This window comes from Pleurodeles waltl, chromosome 2_1 (genome assembly GCF_031143425.1).
Source record: "Pleurodeles waltl isolate 20211129_DDA chromosome 2_1, aPleWal1.hap1.20221129, whole genome shotgun sequence".
In the NCBI taxonomy this organism is placed as follows: Eukaryota; Metazoa; Chordata; class Amphibia; order Caudata; family Salamandridae; genus Pleurodeles; species Pleurodeles waltl.
In genome coordinates, this window is record NC_090438.1 from 338503120 (window position 1) to 338520233 (window position 17114).

Consider the following 17114-nt stretch of genomic DNA (forward strand, 5'->3'; position numbering starts at 1 on the left):
GTAGCAGGTAGAGGTGATAGAACTCACTTTGGAAATTTGGCTGTCAATCATTGTAACCAGGTTTCTGGTAGCATTTAATGAATGGGGAGAAATGTCTTAGCCAAATAGGATCACTTCTGTTTTGAGATTGGGGTGAGCTTTATTTCACCCAGTGTGCTACAGTTGGTGTGCAGCTGATGAAGTTTATTTGGGTGGCAGTAGCATCTTTTGATAGGGAAAGGATGACCTGAGTGTTAGCCGCATAAGAGATGTTGTTGAATTCATGGGAGCTATTGATGCTGGTGAAGGAAGGTTTCTAGGTGCTCAAGAGAGTAGAGTTCAGGGAGGAGACTTAAGGGATGCTGCAAATCAGTTCAGAGGCATCAGGTGAGTTCAGGGGTATGCTTATCATTTGAGAGTATCCTGCAAGGAAAATACTGATCCATAGAAATGATAGGCCATAAAGTGCAGCCTCATAGAGGCATTAGATGAGAATTGGGTGAGAGACAATGTTGAATGATGCAATCATTTCTGACTGCTGCTGTCTCTTTTTTGTCCATGATGAGGGGGATGTTGCTGGTGGCAGAAATGAGGCCAGCTAGTGTGCTATATATTGGATTTGGTCCAGGTAGTTGGAGTAGTTGCCCAGTCTTGTGTTGGTGAGCTTCTCTAGGTCCTTGGCTGTGCAGGGGAAGGGAGGAGAAGGGCCTGTAGATGGGCAAGGTTACAGGGCCCATTTAAGGTTTTTTGAGGAGCAATAGGATGGTGGGTTGTTTCCCGGAGTCTGGAAAAGAGGGAATGGAGAATGAGGTGTTAAGGAGAGGTAGGAGGACTATGCAGATGGAGTCAAGTCCTTTGGAAAAAATATGTAGTATGGATACATGTCCAATGGGTCTCCTGATTGACTAAAGTGCATGGTGTTAGTGGTTTTCATTTACGAGATGTCTGGCAAGCAGGCTAGTGCCGTTTCTGAGGTAATTCTCTCTGCAGAGTTATGGGCTTCACAAGTAGCGTGGTCTGGTTGGGAGCTAAAGAAATTAAGTGAAAATATTATTTCTAAAGCGCACTACTATTTTAAGGTGTCTAGGTGGCTAAACTCAGCGAAACTCAGCAAAAAGGCGGCCACAAAGACACAAAAAAAGAAAGCAAAGATAGAAATATTGTTTACAGAGCCAGGTTTGTAGTGCTTTCCTAAAAGCTAACAGTTGAGTCTCTTTCTTGAGGTCGAAGGAGGAGGGAGTTCCATAGTTTGGTAATTCATGCCACAAAACTCCTCCCACTCCAAGATGATTTTTGTAAATTTAGAGACTATTGGTTTGAAGGTCACAGCATAGTCCAGTGATCTAGGTGAAATATACCAGTGAAAGCTTTGTCTGAGATATTTGTGGCCTATGGCTTGGAGTGCCTTAAAGGCGATACAAAGAGCCTTGAATTCATTGTGCTTATGGACCTGAAGCTTTTGGAGGTGAGTGAGTGCGGAGGACACCTGCTTGTGTTTGAGAATGCAAAGAAGAAGGGGAGTAGCAGCATTTTGTAGAATATGTAGTTGTTTAAGGCATTTTTTCTGAATGTTTGCAAAAAGGGTATTACAGTAATCGATTCTTGAAGGAATGTGTGCCAAAGTCAGTGCCAAAGAAGAAAATTGTATAAGAGTAAAGCATATTAATGATAAGGAACAATCAAGATCTATCCCTTAGGAGAGATAAGTTGGTATGACATCCACTCACCTGGAATGAAATGTATATAGTCCCAAAGATCTCAAAGTTACGGTCATCAAATATCGGTAATATACAACATCCTATTATTCTCCTCAAAGGCCTAGTCAAACTAGTGCTGCAAAAAGAACAAGCTTGCATTATAGGAGCACACCTAATAGCCAGTCAAATGTATGTGCCTGATTATGACCTTGGAGGATGGGATGCTCCGTCCCAAACGTGACTGATATCCCGTAAGCCGTTTGTTTCAAGTTCCACAGGATATAATGGAACTTGTAATATGGCGGTGGGATATCAGTGACATTTGTGATGGAGTATCCCATGAGTAATCAGACTCTATATGTGTCTTGCTTGAAATATCATACCAGCTTATCTTCCTTACTTTGACGGATCTTGATCGTTCCTTATCATTAGTATCCTTTACTCTTTGTATACTTTTTTCTTCTTTTTTTTGGAAATATATTGGTGAGTGTCATTTATCACATACTTAACAAACTACAATCTATGTTTGTGTTTTCCTTTTGACACAAGTTTGATCCTCTTGGAATTTTACAGTGTTTAAAAGGTTTCACTTGTGGTGATTAGGTAAGCCTGAGCTAGGTGATGGTTTTGGTATATGCCCGACTTGGGGGTAAATAAAAGCTTGTGTAATTGCATTGTAGCCCTAATGAAGTCTGCTGGTGTACTTCCAGCATAGATGAAATTCAAGTTGGCTAGAAAACTTCAAAGACTTCTGGAAAATTACATGAAAATAAATTATTTTGGTTGATCATTCAAATCGGAACTATTATTATTTTAGAAGTGCTTGAAATTTTGTTTATGTTCTGGACTTGCTCCTACAGAAGAAGAATTGGTGGCTGTTAGACCTGCAGGATTAGGGTGGTCATCCCCCGTCTTTTTGCCTGTCTGCCTCCCTCCATTTTTCTGATACTGCTTTTGCTGGTTTTAGGATTTTGCACACTTTACAAGTGCTAACCAGTGCTAAAGTGCATGTGCATGTCTTCCATCAACATGGTAACATTGGTCCCTACCCGATTGACATATTTGATTTACTCATAAGTCCCTAGTAAAGTGAACTACATGTGCCCAGGGCCAGTAAATTAAATGCTACTAGTGGGCCTGCAGCACTGATTGTTCCAACCACATAATTAGCCCCTTAACCATGTCTCAGGCCAGTGTGTGAAGTTTCACTGCCACTTCGACTTGGCATTTAAAACAACTTGCAAAGCCTTAAATTCTCCTTTTTCTATATATAAGTCACCCCTAAGGTAGGGCCTAGGTAACCCATAGGGCAGGGTACAGTGTAAGGTAAAGGCAGGACATGCACTTATGTGTTTTACATGTCCTGGTAGAAACAAACTCACAGATTTGTATCCCACTATCGTGAGGCTTGCTCCTCTCATAGATAGCATTATAACTGCCCCCATCTATTTTTCAGTGGTAGATTCTTATCTGGAAGGGGTAGCCATGTCATATTTAGTATGGCCAAAATGGTAATAGAAAATCCTGCTTACTGGTGAGGTTGGATTTAATATTACTGTTTTAAAAAATGCCATTTTTGGAAAGCACCTACTACCATCTTTGCCTTACAGCCTGTCTCCAATCCATGTCTGGTCTGTGATTGTTGACAGCTCCCCTTGTGCATTTCACCCAGATAGCCATAAACACAGGACACTAAGTCACATCTGCATTCAGATGCATACTGAATGGGTCTCCCTGGGCAGGAAGGGTTGAGGGTCTTTCTTTTACATTTCAAAAGCTAGTGGCCTGCCCTCATGCAAACAACTGATTACACCCCACAGGGATCCTGGCAGATACGACTGGGCTGAAAGGGGAACTTATGCACTTCAAAACCTCTCTTTGAAGTCTCCTCCACGTCAAACACATTTGTGGGTATATAAAATGGGCCTCTGACCCCACCAAATCAGACATTTCTGGATCTACACCTGAACTCTGTCAGAGGAGCTGCCTGGCTGTCCAAAGAACGCATCTGGACAGCTTTGTTGAGAAGGACTGCTGCCTTGCTGCCCTGCTGGCCTTTGACTTCACTGGAAGTACTTTGCCTTCCCCAAAAGTGCTCTCCAAAGGCTTGGATTGAGCTTGCCTCCTGTTCTGAAATCTCAGGGCTAACAAAGACTTCTCCAGCTAGCTTTTAGTTTTCCGATTTTAGCTATACCAGGAACTACTTCAGTGACTCCATCACTGAGGCTGCAGCCTGCTCTCACTCTGAGGACATCGCTGCATGCAACGACCGCAACCTGCAAAGCAAGTTCAACATTGCCACCACACCACTGACTTCACGCAGGGTCATTGCGACACTGCAAAGTCAACACAACACATATTGACCGACTGGCTACATTGACTCCTCCAGGTAACAAAGAACCGACGCATCGTCTGTGACACTGCACCAGCTCCCCCTGCAACCAGACGGAACTGACCCCTCGCCTTCCCCTGCCTCCAATGCAGAACCATTGCCTCATCTCTCTAAACACCCTAAGGGACTGACACCGTTGTGGCCCCAGCGACGCCCCATCTCCACGACTCTTTGTGACATCTTTTGTTCTTCATTTTCAGAAGGTACTGCACCTGGGGATCCGTGCGACTGTGTAACTGGCACCTGTGGTGTCAGATTATCAGCAATGCCTTGACGGCCCCAGTTGGAGCTATTGTGTTTCTAAATCCTTTAGTGGGATTTAATTTTTAAAAATTCATAACTTTCTTTGTGTATATTGGATTTTCATTGTTTTGACCATTATTCAGTTAAATATCATCTATTTTTCTAAACCTGTGTGTTGTATTTTTGCAGTGTTGTCACTGTGTTACTGTATGAATTATTGCACAAATACTTTTCACATTGCCTTCAAAGTGAAGCCTGCCTGCTCTGTGCCACGTTACCAGACGGTGAGCACAGGATAATTTAAGTTGTGTTGTGACTTACCCTAACTAGGATTGTGGTCCTTACTTGGACAAGAGTGTATACCAACTAGAGACCAAATTTCGAACAGTGGCTCCTATCCATTTCAAACGCCCCTCGCTAATTGTATTAAATTGATTGTGTTCTCAGTATACTTAGTGTGTGCCACACCACCCAGCCACCTTCAATTGTTTAATTCATTCCTCGGAGTATTTGGTATAAGAGTGTAGGCTTAGATAATTAGGTGAATTTGTCAGTAACAACATTAACGTTTTGAATTTAAAAATCACAGAAATTTACCAGTTATAATTAGCAGCACTAACTATAACTTGGCTCCCACCATGCACTGCTTATGACCTCACTTATGACATCACTGATGACATGTTCCATGACATAATATATGACATCACTTAGGATATCTGATGATATCTCTTGGATGATATCATCCAAAGTTTGTTTTCCAGTATATTGCTACATAAATTACTGTGGCATTACAGTAGCACAGTTCACATTAACTATCAACCAGAAATACATGGGAAACCCTCTTTGAGTACGATGTTCACTCTGTATACAGCTATTCAGAAAAAGCCAAAATAGTGAATTCTAATCCCAAACCAAATGTCCTACTATGGACACTTTTTTATCTGTATGAAACCCCTGACACCGACAGAACCTATCTTAGTAAAGTATGTTGATATCAGTAGAGAACTGACTACTGTATATATAGTGTTTACTCAATGGAGAGAATTTATTCTTAGCACACTGTTTGTAAACAGTGTAACATTAATGAGAAATACACTACTGCTTATTAAAATATATCTACTAAGAGCAGTGTACACTCTGTGCAACAGTAAAAAAAGACACCAAGGCCCTCATTACAACTTTGACGGGCGGCGGAGGCCGCCCGCCAAAGTTGCGCCGCAGGAATACCGCACCGCGGTCTGAAGACCGCGGCCGGCATTCTGAGTTTCCCGCTGGGCGGCCGCCTTAAGGCCGCCTGCCAGCCCAGCGGGAAACAACCTTCCCACGAGGACGCCGGCTCAGAATCGAGCCGGCGGAGTGGGAAGGTGCAACGGGTGCTACTGCACCCGTCGAGTATTTCACTGTCTGCTATGCAGACAGTGAAATACAAGCGGGGCCCTCTTACGGGGGCCCCTGCAGTGCCCATGCCATTGGCATGGGCACTGCAGGGGCCCCCAGGGGCCCCGCGACACCCCCTACCGCCATCCTGTTCCTGGCGGGCGAACCGCCAGGAACAGGATGGCGGTAGGGGGTGTCAGAATCCCCAAGGCGGCGCAGCAAGCTGCGCCGCCTTGGAGGATTCCAACGGGCAGCGGAAAACCGGCGGGAGACCGCCGGTTTTCCTGCACTGACCGCGGCCAAAGCGCCACGGTCAGAATGCCCTGCGGGGCACCGTCGGGCTGTCGGCGGTGCTCCCGCCAACCGCGAGCCTGGCGGTCACAGACCGCCAGGCTCGTAATGAGGGCCTATATGCTACAAATTACCACATTTGACTATGGTAAAGATCGAACTAACTGTACACTTCATACTATGGTAAAAACTTTACAAAAACCCCATCTTCTAAAGCAAAAGGAGTGCATGTACATACATTAGTAGTTGATGCACTCAGTCCTGTATCTTATGCAGAAAATGACACACTCCTGTCTAATAACTGATCTGTTTACAAATGTTTCTATCTACTACATAGAATCTTACTCCTAATGAAAACTGTTTTGCTAAACCAAGAAATTGTGTAGAACATAATGAACACAAGTCAACAGTAACCTGCACACAGAGTTACTCTTAAGTACATACATTTATAATGTGGTCAATACCTCTACATACCTATGGTGCACTAGGAGCAGTTGTGTTTTGTAAACCCTTACACCTATCAACTGGCCCTCATTTGTAGAAAACTATATAGAAAAGTAATATTGTAGTTACTCACTACTATGTAAACTGTGAAACAAACTAATATTAATTAGGTGACATTTTCAGTGATGTAATCAGTGATGTCATATATGATGTCACTGAATGTGTCATGATTGATGTCATATGTGACGTCGGAAGCAGTGCATGGCACGTCACAAGCTATAGTTAGTGCTGCTAACTTTTTGTGTTTTTTAGTTCAACATTTTAATATTTTCACTGACAAATTCACCTAAGTATAAAGTTACTCAACCCTTTGGTTATTTTAGTGACTTACTAAGGGTTTTGTTTTAAAAAAAACATAGCTCTTTTAAACACACATAACAATAATGTTACTTTAACTTTTGTTTTTTTCCAGTGATTTTTTTTTTTTTTACATAAAGTAATGCTTAATTACCATACATAAATGTAACCCCTCACAAAGCATACACTTGAGGTTGAGTTGGGGCACAAGCCTCATTTTCCTTGAAGCGTAAGAATATATATAGGTCCAGGTATTGGTATAGATTTTGTTTCATACTTCACAAGAGTAACTCAGCCATCATAGCGAGTAGCTTTTTTAACTGAAGAGCTCAACTCAGGAAAATAATTTTACCACTAGGCTAAATGAGGCAATGGGATCGATATTACAGCAAAGGCAATCTTTATAATCTAGTTCATTTTTTAGATAATTCTGGGGCAAACGTCCAGTATGTATTGTTCATCTCCATTAAAGATTATTAGCAACAGTTCAGTGCTAACTGCCTGACAGAGTACTGTGGAAACAGCTGTTTCCAGGCGTGTCTTGACACTGCAGGCACAGATGGCCTATCCAATGGCTAGTTACAATAGCTGCTTGCTAGCACTCAAATATACATGTCTTTAGGTCCTGCAAGGAAGCCCGCTCACACCCATGTCATTTCAACATAGAGCTGGCAAAAGTTCCTTAAAAGCGTGCAAGCTGTGGCCACCCAGCAGAAAACTACTGGACCATTTGAAACTAGATGTCTTAGCAGCTTGATACTTTGAAACTTCCCTGCTATGTCTGGAAAGTACAGAAAGCCAATTGAACAAAGGTAGCATATGCTGCATTAGAGAAGCCCAACAATTAATTTGATCTGGCGATTTTTTGTTTTTCTCATAGAGAAAAAAGAAAATTAGTAAAAATAAGTATTTCTCATGAACATATGTATGTGTGTATATCTTCACATTTTAACTTGGAACTCACAGACTGATTTCCTGGAATCGTATAAAAGTTACAGGTTTCTAGCAGTATGCTTGGATAATTTTGTGAGTTCCTAAAATTCAAATCCTAAAAGAATAGAAACTGCACAAATACATTTTCTAAATGTACTACTACATATATCAAATTTCTTAATTAATTGGACTCACTGTTTTAAAACGAAAATATGGTAACTGAATGTTTGAAGAAAATAGGAAAAAAAAATTAAGACAAGAAAGTTCTTCATTCAGAGATGGCAGTGTGGAAAGACAGCATCTCTTTTGTTTCGACCACTTGGTAATCAGTTTAGGTCCATTCTAATAGTGCAAATATCCAACACTTTATTTTGTGCAGATTTTCCTTCTACAGAGAAACTGCTGATTATACATGTTTACTCTGCACTGTAAATCTAGAGAAAGAAGTGTATTTCCTTCAGTGATACACTGAGGACAACGGAGCACAAAGTAGGATGAGGGTTCTGTCAACTTGCAGAATCAGTTTTTTTCTATGTGGGTAGCAGCCATCTTCCATCTTACTGTCAACTTTTATGCAAAAATATGTTGATCATCTTATGGTAAACATGACAACAGGTATGCTGAAGGTAGTTATGATCAGCCTTCCCTTGCACTTGGTACAATGTTTGAGATCATTATTGAAAACGCAATCCTGATAATGTTAATAAAGATTTGCATTCATTAATAAACTGGTGCTGGGTTTCTATGAGGTTATTAGACTGAGTTGGCACAGTGAGCTAGCAGGACTAGTTCCTGGGTACAGTTACTGCAACTTAAAATCTTAGCAAGAGTAATATGGCAGAGCCTCAGTAAGGTGTGACATCCTCTGAAGACTACAAGTCATTGAGGCACGTTTAAGGTATAGCTTACTCTAGAGTACATCAAGGGTTAGCCTAGAGAGCACTATATGTTACGTTATGGCAAATATCCATAGCAATTGAAGGGTGTTTAAAACTGAGCTAAAGACGGAAAAATACAGGAAACAACAGAGACAAAGGAAACATGTCAATGATGTGAGAGTAGGAACAGCCAGCTGAGGATATATCTCCTTATAGCAGATTTCTGACAGAATTAAGCATTATCCTGATCACTACTTTCTTAATATCTATGTACACATGTTGACACAATTCAAGACTATAGAGGTTTCTGGCAATCTTACCTCCAGTTATCAGTGCCTGGAACATGACAACAGCTGCAAGGATGGCCCTCATGGTGCTAACAGATTTAGAAGTAGGGTGATGGAGTCTCTGCACCGGAGCACTTTTAAGGGTCGTTGATGCATCTCATGCTCAGAACATACCTTTTATGCTATCACAGAAGGGGCGGGCCCATGACACCTGAGCTCTGTACACAGAAAAAAAACTTGGGTGGTCATTACAACCCTGGCGGACGGTGTTAAAGCTGTGGTAATACCGCAAACAGTCCGGCGGACAAAAAATGGTAATTATGACTGTGGTGGAAACCGGCAACATAGACAGCCACTTTAACACTCCGACCACCACGGCGGTACAGACTAGCAGCGCGGCGGTCACCATCAACAGACAGGCAGAAGACAATGTACCGCCCACAGTATCACAACCCGCCAATCCGCCACCTTTTCCGGGGCGGATTCACCGTGGATAAAAACAAGGCGGAAACAGCTTTTGCAATGGGAAAACGCTCACCTTAACACACTCCACGAGGAAGGAGGACAAAATGGAGCCTGAACTACAAATACTCCCAGCGCTTGTCTTCCTGCTCTTCTACAAACATCAGCAATGTAGGCGCCGAAGACAACGGTGAGTACTGCACCTACGACATAGGGGAGGCAAAAGTCAGGGGGACACACACGCAACACCCCCACCCCCAACCCGACCCTCACCCACTACAACACACCCACCAATGCATTTCCAAACAGCACAGTAACAACCCACAACCCCCCCGGAAGAATGCAAAGACAAAAGGAAATCAGTTCAAACATTGTAATGTATCAAAATACAGTAACCAAATATATACAGATAGATATACACTTTCCAAATATATACATCACGATTAGTAGTGCAGGTATGCACATTTCAATGTCCGTGGACCACTAGGCCCAAAATGCATGGGCGAGGCCCACACTAGATACCTGTCCACAAACGGAGAGAACACTGCAGGGGCAACAGAGAGAAATACAACAGGCCCCTCAGGGGAAAGGGAAGGGGGGGCACCTCAGCCGGATTACAGCAACACGCCAGATCCACGACGGGGCTCCATGCCCATTGATGTATCCTGGGGAGTGCAAAGCCACAGTCTCTCAAGTCTCTACAGTGGGTGGCTTGCCCACTGTACCATCCTGGGGAGTGCAAAGCCACATTCTCTCAAGTCTCTACAGTGGGTGGCTTGCCCACTGTACCATCCTGGGGAGTGCAAAGCCACAGTCTCCCAAGTCTCTACAGTGGGTGGTTTGCCCACTGTTACATCCTGGGGAGTGCAAAGCCACAGTCTCTCAAGTCCCTACAGTTGGTGGTTTGCCCACTGTTACATCCTGGGGAGTACGAAGCCACAGTCTCTCAAGTCTCTACAGTGGGTGGTTTGCCCACTGTACCATCCTGGGGAGTGCAAAGCCACAGTCTCTCAAGCCTTTACAGTGGGTGGTTTGCCCACTGCTTTATCCTGGGGAGTGCAAAGCCACAGTCTCTCAAGTCTCTACAGTGGGTGGTTTGCCCACTGTTACATCCTGGGGAGTGCAAAGCCACAGTCTCATAAGTCTCTACAGTGAGTGGTTTGCCCACTGTTACATCCTGGGGAGTGCAAAGCCACAGTCTCTTAAGTGGATGCAGGTCTCCACTGGTTCTGGAGGGGGACTAGTGCCCAGAGTGCTTCATCCTGTGAAGGACAGAGTGGATGCAGGTCTCCACTGGTTCTGGAGGGGGACTGGTGCCCAGAGTGCTTTATCCTGTGAAGGACAGACAGAGTGGATGCAGGTCTCCACTGGTTCTGGAGGGGGACTGGTGCCCAGAGTGCTTCATCCTGTGAAGGACAGACAGAGTGGATGCAGGTCTCCACTGGTTCTGGAGGGGGACTGGTGCCCAGGGTGCATCACGCTCCCTGTGACGGTCCCAGTTCCGTCACTGTCCCAGCTGCACATGGGCTAACGATGCTTGATTTGGCGGTGCTTTGCCCTGTTCAGCGGTCTTCACCATGGCGTTGTTTGCCCTGTTCAGTGTTGCTTTGCCATGTCGGTCTTTGGCCTGTTCAGCGGTGCTTTGCCCTGTTCAGCAGTCTTCACCATGGCGGTCTTTGCCCTGTTCAGCGGTGCTTTGCCATGTCGGTCTTTGGGCTGTTCAGCGGTGCTTTGCCATGGCGGTCTTTGGCCTGTTCAGTGGTGCTTTGCCATGTCGGTCTTTGGCCTGTTCAGCGGTGCTTTGCCATGGCCGTCCTTGCCCTGTTCAGCGGTGCTTTGCCATGTCGGTCTTTGGCCTGTTCAGCGGTGCTTTGCCCTTTTCACCGGTCTTCACCATGGCGGTCTTTGCCCTGTTCAGCGGTGCTTTGCCATGTTGGTCTTTGGCCTGTTCAGCGGTGCTTTGCCATGGCGGTCTTTGCCCTGTTCAGCGGTCTTCACCATGGCGGTCTTTGCCCTGTTCTGCGGTGCTTTGCCCTGTTCAGCGGTCTTCACCATGGCAGTCTTTGCCCTGTTCAGCAGTGCTTGCCTTTGCTGTCTCTGACCTGTGCAGCGGTGTGTGGCATTAAGGTCCCTCAGTGCCCAGTGGTGCTGTGGCTGCCGGGGCCCTCCAGGGCACTGATGCTGGCAGTGGTCTCCGGACCAGTGACGATACTGGTGCCCTCCAGGGCACTGACTCTGGTGGTGGTCTCCTGACCAGTGACGATACTGGTGCCCTCCAGGGCACTGACTCTGGCGGTGGTCTCCTGACCAGTGACGATACTGGTGCCCTCCAGGGCACTGACTCTGGCGGTGGTCTCCGGACCAGTGACGATACTGGTGCCCTCCAGGGCACTGACTCTGGCAGTGGTCTCCTGACCAGTGACGATACTGGTGCCCTCCAGGGCACTGACTCTGGCGGTGGTCTCCAGACCAGTGACAATACTGCTGGCGGTGGCGTCCCGGCCAGTGGGGACGATGGCGGCCTTCTCCGCCGTGCTGCTCTTCCCAGACTTTGGAGACTTCTTCTGCCCCTTCACCACCTTGGGAGGAGTCACAGCTGACTTGACACTCCCCCCGGGACCCTTGTGAGCTGTTTTGCCGGCAGGAGTCTTCACCCTCTCCAGTCGTCCACTTTCCAACTTAAGGTGCTTTACAGGGGGTGGACTGGCAGTGCTTTGGCTCCGTGTCACACTGGCTGCCCTGGTGGCCGGTGCACTCCACACACCTTTAACACGCACCACTGGTACCAGACTTTTTTTGGCTGAGGTGCTACTACAGGACCTATGAATTAGAGGGGTGGGGGTGGTGGGAAAGAGGTCAACGTCGCTGAGGAAGAGTTTCTGACGAACACTGGGATGGGTAGCTGAAGGGGGTATGGGAGTGTAGGAAGAGGAGGTGGTTGTAGGAGGTGTAACTGTAGGTGATTTGGGCGCAGGTGCAGGTACCGGAGGCTGTCGTGAGGTGGATGGATGTTGGGTGTGTGGGTGCCCGCATTTGTGTACTTTGGGAGGGGGCGTCACAGACACACTGGGAGTGGACACAGAGGATGTGTAAATGGTAGTGGGGGTGAGCGGGGTGTGGTGCTGGGTGTTCTGGTGCAAGTCCTAGTGCCTGTAGATGTAGTGCATGCAGGTGAGAGTGTAGACGAGACTGGGAGGGAGGAGGGAGACGACGAGGAGGGGGACACAGTGGAAGCAGTGGATGTTGCTGTGTCTGTATGTGGGTGATGCTTGTGTGAGTGCCTGTGGGTTGTGTGGTGCTTATCTTTGCCTGAGCTACTTTTGTGTGTTGGGGTGTGTGCATGCTTGTCTGATGTTGTGCTTGGGATAGGCTGGGGTACAGGGGATTGGGTCTGGGTGGAGGAAGTTGGAAGGGGGAGGCTAGACACAGGGACAATGGCTGCCATCAGTGCTGAGGCCAGAGATTGCAGGGTTCGATGAAGGGCAGCCTGACCAGAATGAATGCCCTCCAGGAATGCATTACCATGTTGCAACTCCCTTTCTATACCCTGGATGGCATTCACAGTGGTAGACTGCCCAACATTGAGTGACCTGAGGAGGTCAATGGCCTCCTCACTGAGGGCAGCAGGGGTGACTGGGGCAGGGCCTGAGGTGCCTGGGGCGAAGGTGATGCCCACCCTCCTGGGTGAGCGGGCACGGAGCGAAGGCTGAGGGGCTGTTGGGAGGGCGGTGCTGGTAAGGGGGGTGGCGGCTGTACCTGTAGAAGTGGGGGGCACAGATGATGCAGCCACCACAAGGGAGCTCCCTTTGCCGGACGAGTTCGTGTCGCTGTTTGGTGATCCGGTGACCGACGTGAAGCTCCCCTCGCCCTCCGTCCCACTGGTGTATTCAGAGTCTGTGGTGTGGCCCTCCATGACCATGTGGGATGCAGCTCCCTCGTGCTCCGGTGCCACTGTACCTCCGCCTGATGATGCTGATGCTCAAAAGAACAGGGAGAGCACAAAAGGGGGGGGATGACAGAAGAAAGGCAGGTTGAGTGCATGGCTTACCGCTACCGTTGGCAGACAATACAGACACAGCAGCCCCTTACACTACGCTGTGCTCTTGGCCTCTACAGATGCAATTCCTGGGATCTGGCCTTCATGGCTATGGTGGACATCTGCACACATAGATGGGGCATGTATACCTGTACTTGGCACTCTACAGAGGTGGGGTGGAGTGCCACATGTCCTGCATTCCGGAGGGGCCTAGCCTACGTAACTCGCCCTGGCCTAGGGAAACCCACAGCCTTCCTCCCCCACCCAGCCGGCGCACTTCATCATTGGCTCCTGGGACCCATAGGGTCCAATGTTAACCAATGCAGCATTGCGCCGTGGTCTAGGAGCGCCTACCGCGACGGTGTACAACGCCAGCGCAGATACCTCACATCCCATTATCCCACTTTAGAGGTCAGGCAGCCACTATTTCAGGGGCCCACATGGCTTCATTTACTACTGCGTCACACATACCTAGGCCTACACTCATCACACATACAGGAAGAGTTTTGTATTTGGTGTTGTGTTCTGTGTAGCTGTGGGTACATACCTGGGAATTTGTTGACTCTGTGGTCGCTGTTGTCCTTCTTAGGCACCGTCAGACCTGATCTCACCAATCCGCCATCCCACAGGAATACCCCCTGAAGTGCAGGTGCTATCAGTGCTCCATTTCCTTGCAAGTGGATCATTTCAAACAACAGTGGCCATGGCATCAGGGATGTCCCAGCCTATGTTTTCCAACGTGTTGTCCAGAGTGTTGTCTGCCCTGGTGAAACACGTAAGGAGCTACATCGTTTTCCCTCAGGTGGAGGATTTGCCTACAGTGAAAGGTGACTTCTATGCCCTGGGACATATCCCCAACATCATAGGTGCTATTGATGGCACCCATGTAGCTCTGGTCCCCCCACTCAGGAGTGAACAGGTGCACAGGAACAGGAAGAGTTATCATTCGATGAATGTACAGATGGTATGTTTGGCAGACCAGTACATCTCCCAGGTGAATGCTATATTCCCTGGCTCTGTGCATGACGCCTACATATTGCGGAATAGCAGCATCCCGTATGTGATGGGTCAACTCCAGAGGCACCGGGTGTGGCTTTTAGGGGACTCTGGTTACCCCAACCTGTCCTAGCTATTGACCCCAGTGAGGAATCCCAGGACCAGGGCAGAGGAACGCTACAATGAGGCCCATGGGCGGACTAGGAGGGTGAACGAACGCACCTTCGGCCTCCTGAAGGCCAGGTTCAGGTGCCTCCATATGACAGGTGGTTCCCTATTCTACTCACCAACGAAGGTGTGCCAGATCATCATCGCCTGCTCGATGCTTCACAATCTTGCTTTGCGACGCCAGGCGCCTTTTCTGCAGGAGGATGGTCCAGATGACGGTGTTGTGGCAGCTGTGGAGCCTGTGGAGCCTGTGGACAGTGATGAGGAGGAAGCTGAGGAAGAAGACATAGACAACAGGGAGTCAGTCATACAGCAATATTTCCAGTGACACACAGGTGAGAATAATTTATTTACTATCACATTTACTTTCACACTTCTACCTCTATCCTGTCTGTCAATTAGTAGCAGTATTTGGTAACTGAGTTGTACATTTCCATTACGGTTTCACAGGTGTGGTTACCAATGTGTGTCATCTGCTTGCATCCTTCATGGGCTTGTGATGTGTGACATAGGTATGTTGGCATTACATTTGAAAACGCATTTTGTCACTGTCATTGCTAATACACATTTTCAAAATCACAGACTGAGTCCAGATTGTTTTGTGGTTCAAGAGTGTTTATTGAAGTGCTAATTATTGGAGGGGGAGGCAAAATGGTGATGCGTGATGGTGGAGGAATGTCCATGGCAGAGTCCAGTCTATTAGTCTCACAGGTGCACTGCCCATATGGGCACAGGAAGTGGAGCTGGGGCAGGTCCAATCTGGACAGGGTAACAAAGTGAGACAGTGGGAGGACCATCAGGGTGGTCTCAGTTCCTGGCTTGAGTCTTGCCATCTTGTTCTGTCCTGTTCCTGGATCTCAGGGACCGCTTGCGGGGTGGTTCTCCGTCTGCAGGGGGCGAGGTGCTGGTGTGGTGGTCCTGTGGCGGGCCGTCCTGTCCACTAGTGCCGGCGGAGGTGGTGGGCAGTTCATCGTCCATGCTAGTGTCAGGGGCCCCTTGGAGTGCCACAGTGTCCCTCATGGTCTTTTGTATGTCCTTCAGCACCCCAACAATGGTGCCCAGGGCGGAGCTGATGGTTCTGAGCTCCTCCCTGAACCCCAAATACTGTTTGTCCTGCAGACGCTGGGTCTCCTGAAACTTGGCCAGGACAGTAGCCATCGTCTCCTGGAAGTGGTGATATGCTCCCATGATGGAGGAGAGGGCATTGTGGAGGGTGGGTTCCCTTGGCTTGTCCGCCCCCTGTCGCACAGCAGCCCTCCCAGTTCCCCTGTGTTCCTGTGCCTCCGTCCCCTGGACCGTGTGCCCACTACCTCTGCCCCCAGGTCCCTGTTGTTGTTGGGGTGGTGGGTTACCCTGGGTTCCCTGTAGTGGTGGACACACAGCTGATTGACATGTCCTGGGTACAGAGGTATGGGCCCGCTGGGTGGGTGCTGTGCTGGTGTTACCAGAGAGTGGAAGGTCAGTGTTGGGCTGTGCCTGTGCAAGGGGAACCGACTGTCCCGAGGCCCACGATGGTCCGGGCTGGTCATCTGGATCCAGTTGGCCAGAGCTGCTGTTGTCACTGTGGGCCTCTTCTGTGGGTGGAGTGGAGATGTCTGGACCCTCCTGTGTGGTGACGTTACGTAGTGGTCCTGCAGGGGTACAAGAGCATGATTATTGCACGTGTATGTGTCATGGTGTGCAATGGGTGGGTGTGCGTGTACCCCAGTGCAAGCATTCCTGTGTGGGGCTTGTATGATGATGGTTAGGGGGTTGTTCTGGGTATGTGCAGTGAGCATGCTTTAGTGCTGGGTGTCCATGCTTGGTTGTGTCATGCATGGCTTGGTGTTGGGATGGGTGGTTTGTGTTATGAGTACATTAGTGAGGAGTTGGAGTGATAGGGGAGGTGGTGAGGGTGGGGGTGTGTGATAGCATGCAGGTAGGGTGGGGGATATGATAGTTAAGATTTGACTTACCAGTGTCCATTCCTCCACTGACTCTTCCGAGGCCCTCAGGATGCATGATGGTCAAGACCTGCTCTTCCCATGTTGTTAGTTGTGGGGGAGGAGGTGGGGGTCCGCCGCCAGTCCGCTCAATCGCGATGTTGTGCCTGGAGACCACTGAACGCACCGTCCCCCGTAGGTCGTTCCACCTCTTCCGGATGTAATCCCGATTTCTTGGATCCTGTCCCACAGCGTTGACCCTGTCGACGATTCTTAGCCACAGTTCCCTCTTCCTGGCTATGGAGGTGTGCTGCACCTGTGCTCCAAATAGCTGTGGCTATACCCGTAGGATTTCCTCCACCATGACCCTGAGCTCCTCCTCGGAAAACCCGGGGTGTCTTTGGCGTGACATGGGGTGGTGTAGGTGATGTGTGGGGTGGTGTATGTGTTGATGACTGTGGTGATGTGTGGTGGTGTGGGGTGTTTTGAGCGTGGATGTTGTATGGGTGATGGTGTTGTGTGCCTCTGTGTGGTGGGGTTGTCTATTGCTGTAGTTTCTCTCTGGCCTTCTTTCAGAATTTTTGGTCGTAGGGGTTTGTGGGTGATGTGGGTGTGTGTTTTATATTGTGTTGGGTGTGTGGGAGTGGTGTTT

General features: G+C 48.0%; 1 long non-coding RNA gene across 1 annotated transcript in view; it reads right to left on the minus strand.

Moving 5' to 3' along the window:
- Positions 1-9030, minus strand: part of LOC138264741 (uncharacterized) — a 70017-nt gene extending 60987 nt beyond the window's left edge. Inside the window, exon 1 of the long non-coding RNA XR_011199296.1 lies at positions 8912-9030. This is a non-coding gene — a long non-coding RNA (uncharacterized lncRNA). The remainder of the gene's footprint in view (positions 1-8911) is intronic.
- Between the last annotated feature and the right edge of the window lie 8084 nt (positions 9031-17114).